A 4,714-nucleotide genomic window follows, 5' to 3' on the forward strand; every position below is an offset into this window, starting at 1 on the left:
TCCGCGCTCCCGGCAGCGCGGGCTGCGGGTCTGTGCGGGGCGGCTGCGGGGGTGGGTGGGTCAGCACCCGCGCCCACGGCACACGAGTGGCCGCCGAATCCTTCGTGCAGCTGCGGCCAAGCTAACCCAGCGCTGCCGAGACCGCCGCCAAACCACGTCCCCAAGCACCACATCTGCACGTCCTTCCAATACTTCCAGGGATGGTGACTCCACCGCTTCCCTCGGCAGCCTGTTCCAGGGCCTGGAAACCCTGTCCGGGAAGATTTCTTTCCTAATACCTAATCTAAACCTCCCCTGGCACAACTTGAGACCATTTCCTCTTGTCCTATCACTTGTATCTCTTTGATTAGCGGCAGGGAGTATCTCCACTGAGTATGTCAGTAACAACGTATAAATCATGTGTGTGAATGGATACATCTTGTGCGTTCTTCACACCCACCCTTACCCCAGCAGGTGGAAAGCAGGAAGACCATCAGAGACTGACTGTCAGGGGTCTATCAGTCTCAGAGCTGCCTGCCCTTCCACGTGCAATGCCGAAATTACAATCAAATTGCCAAACTACAATCACAGCCAGTGTGAGAGCCTAAGGAGCAACTAATTTTTAGGATGCTCCAGCCACACCTTCCCTGAGTCCTGTCTGCTCCACTGACCTTGGTGCCACAGGGACACTTGTGTACAGCACTGCATTGCCTTAGCACAGCCAACATAAAGCAGCCCTGCTCCGGGCTCCAACACTGAAGATGGGATACTTGCATCATCCATCTTCTCAGCATGGCTCTGCCACACTATCAGCACCACAAAGTCTCATCATTTTTGTAAAATATTTTACATTAGTATCATAACTACTAATGGGTAAAGCAATCTCTGAGCTAATAGTGTATTATTGACAAATGGCTCAGTGTTAATGGCCGCACACACTGGAAGATACAGTACGTGCTGTAATGAAACAGCTCATTGCTTACCTTAAATCAGTCTTAAAAAACATTCATGCACTTCCCTTAACTGACTCAAACCTGTTGTATTTATAGCTTTGTCCTGGATGCAAAGTCTACGTTGTGCTTTCCCTGCACTGCAATACATCTGTCCTCCGTTTATCCAAGGGGCAGATGTCATTCAGCAGTATGTTTACTTTGCACCTAATGAGTGATTACATAGCAAAAATCGACTAGGTGTGGGTTAGGTTTTGTTGGACCATACATGAAGAGGAAAAAATCTTTTCTCAGAATCCCTGTTACCATTGCATAAGTTGCTTAACTTTCTATAAAAGGGAGAAAAGCCACAAGGATACTTATCCCTTAAACTATGCTCACTCCCTTACATTTTTCTTCATTAAATCTCCAGATCTCTGTGTAGAGATTTCTGACAAGATATGGTCCCAGAACAAGCACATCATTTCTCATCTTCTGTTTTGAAACAGCTCTAGAAAATCACAGGTAGTAAACAAAGCCCAAGAAAAGTGCAGACAGATTTTAGGTAGTTATACATTATGAATTTATCAAACTTTCTCCTTCCAGTAGAGGAAATTAAAACATTTTATAAAATGTGCATATTTTATCCTCATGACTCATTTGGGAGACAGGGAAGATTCTTGTGTTGCAGACTGGGAAAACCAACCACACAGGACATGGCTCTCAGCAGGGGTGGCATTGCTGCAGCTGTGGTGGGCCCAGGCTAACAGCAAAGCTGTTAGTTTGAAAGGAGTTTGCAAATTAAAGAAATTGCTTCTTCTTATAAAACTCATCTCACCCACTTTCTAGTCTGTTTCGTCATTTATTATATGAATTCTTAATTAAATGGAAATCCCCAGTTCTTCTACTGGCAATATATTACAGTCTGTTTTTATCCAGTTCTGCTTCCCATCACTGGTTTCATATGCCAAACCCTACCCTGCAAGATCAGAGCTACCCCTCACGGAGCTATTCTTATGCCAGTTCAGCAATACACTGCATATTATTTTAGAATTTATATAAGGAATCAACTTATTCTGCATTGAAAAGAGAAATGTTGAGATACAGTGCCAGATGAGTTTTAAAATGAGTATCTAGATCAGTTTTTTGCCAACATGTTCTCTTTGAATTATGAGTTACTACAGCCAACATAGCAACTTGGTTTCTGATAGATTAAGTGCTACCAGAGGCCCTCAGTGCTTGGATTCCTGCCCAACGAGTCTGAAACATCTCCGAAGGGAGAGATCTCCAGAGGAAGGGAACCTGTTTGGAGATTGTGCCAATTCAGCCGTAACTGCAAACCTCAGCCAAGGTAGCTCCAGCAGCACCCTAAACACCCTTCTGATGGAAATTTTGTGAAACACTGCATGTTAGGCCAGTGAACAGGTACTAGCAAGCAACGAGACATTTTCTAAAAAAGTCCCCACTCAGGCAGGGCCTGAGACCAAAACACATAAAGAGGGACAGACACACATATGACCTAAATGGCTAAAACCACCACTAAAGTCTATGCATGTTTTTTCTTGGTTCCAGAAAAATGCAGAGTTCATTGTGAGCCTGGTACTTTCCATATCCCAGAAAGCCCCCACATTTCATCAGCCCATTGTCTAATTCCTTCCCAAAACACTTCAGGATATACGTGAATTAATCATGTTTGTTCAAGAGAAAAATTAAAAGCAAAAAAAACCCAAACCACCCAAACCAACCCAGATAACTAAGTGACAAGGATCTGTAGGGAATCCCCTCCACTGGAATGACTGAATCACACCACCCTTTGACTTCAGGAAAACAAAAGGAAAATAAATTGCTCATTCATACTTCAGCATTAATTTATCGATGTAGCAATCCACTTTCTTGACACCTCTACAACAGCAACACTGGTTTCCTTTCATCATTGTTTTTTTCACTGATTAAACCAGGCCACTCCTGCAGTATACACTTTCCTTTGTTTATGTCTGACAGCACTTCTGCTACTGCAATCCACACAGCTATTCAGGTGAGATATGCTAATCTACATCCTCTCCCCCTTACATTTCCGTATTTCTCATGATCTAGGAATTAAAATGGCGATTAGCCCCTTACTCATAAGAGAGCAATCTCACATCAATCTTTATTTAAGCCTTACGAAGAGCTAGACTTAAAAGTTCACTTAATATACTGATATACTTTAATTATTCTTTAAAGCAGAATAACACATATTATCTTTATATTCTATGTACATGAAGAGAAAACATGCCTACCTTCAGATATCCCTTCCTCAATGTATTCTTAAACACCAAACCAAATGTTTTACTGCTTCACCTTCAATCTGCTGTTTTTATCCTTACTGAAGTCTGACATGCATTCATTTCAAGAACCCTCCACTGGCTCGGCCGTACAACTGAAGCACAACAGATCATCTTTTGTCAGTCTGTCAGTGGCTCTGCTTACATATGGGTGACCTTTCACAGCACCATGGAGCACTGATTTTTCTGCACACTAGCTGATGCCCCCCAGAAAATACGTCTAAGGTGGCAGATTAATTCACATTGTGAATCATTGTGTCTCTCCAGAAGTAGAAGAAAGAATCTGCACGGCAACTGCACCAGCTGCTCACCACTGGCTCTGGTCTTTGGACCACTGTTTATCTGGGCAGGTGGACGGGAGGACCCTTGCTGTGTTTTCTAGTGCCCTTGTGTGACCAAGAAACAGTGAACTTCAGTTTCTAGGGCTGCCAACCCCACATGATTCAGTTCCTTTTATAGCCACATGCTTATTCACTCATATTTAAATTAAAAGAGTCAAGGAAAAAGAATGTAAGGAAAAACAATAACAATATTGTTCTTGTTATTTAGGAAACTGAAGAAGCAGTGGATGTCAGAGAGTGCATTTACTTTTTGAGGTCCAGTAAAAGACCTGATAAAGTTACACTGTCAGATCCTTGTGCAGCTACAGTTCTGAGTCTACATTCCTGACTCTGGAGTGAGCCAGGTGACTCATCCTTTGAAGAGAACTGAACAATCACTGAACACTATTTAAATAGAAGAAAGGGGAGTGGATATATATATATATATATACACACAGATGCTTTACATATGGCCTATGTTTATGCATGCATTTATGAAAAATATTAATCTCGCATGTTTCCTGCTATTTGCAAGGTATTTCATCAATGTTTAGGATCACTAAGTGAGGCAAAAGACAATGCTCATATTAATTACTGTGCTTCTGCATGTTCTCTGGTGCCACAGTTCAACCCGCTTGTAATAATGGCAGGTGAGGACTGAGAAAACTCTACAGTGTGTTTTGGAAATTCTTTTGATTTCTTCTGGAGGGCAAGAGCAGTCAGCAAGCAGAGGAAGGGGAATCTGTATTTAAAACCTACATTGAAATATTTAAGAGTCTGCCTACAAATCCCAGGCTCAGGGGATGAAGCCTCACATCAGCTGTAACTCTCTGGCAGCAACTTTGCTGGAAATGGCCAGGGAGAAGGCTCCTTTCTACCAAGGGTGTGGGTGTGGAATTGTAATAGACGCTTCCATAAAGTGCTGTCTGCTCAAATGTCATGATGTTGGCTTTCTGCCCCATTTTCAGCTGCAGAGAACAGCAAATGGGAGGGGCAGAAACAATGAACATCCCTTTTTAACTCTCAGTTTGAAAGATTTCCCAGCTCTTTTCAGCCAGACAGCTCCTCTCCTAACTTATGAATGGCATTTTGTAGATCCTGCTTTGGAAATGACAATTACTTTACTGCATACCTAACCCTAACCCCCCCAGTATTTTTCAGG

Source organism: Chaetura pelagica, unplaced genomic scaffold (assembly GCF_000747805.2).
Source record: "Chaetura pelagica isolate M959 unplaced genomic scaffold, ChaPel_1.0 scaffold20, whole genome shotgun sequence".
NCBI lineage: Eukaryota > Metazoa > Chordata > Aves > Apodiformes > Apodidae > Chaetura > Chaetura pelagica.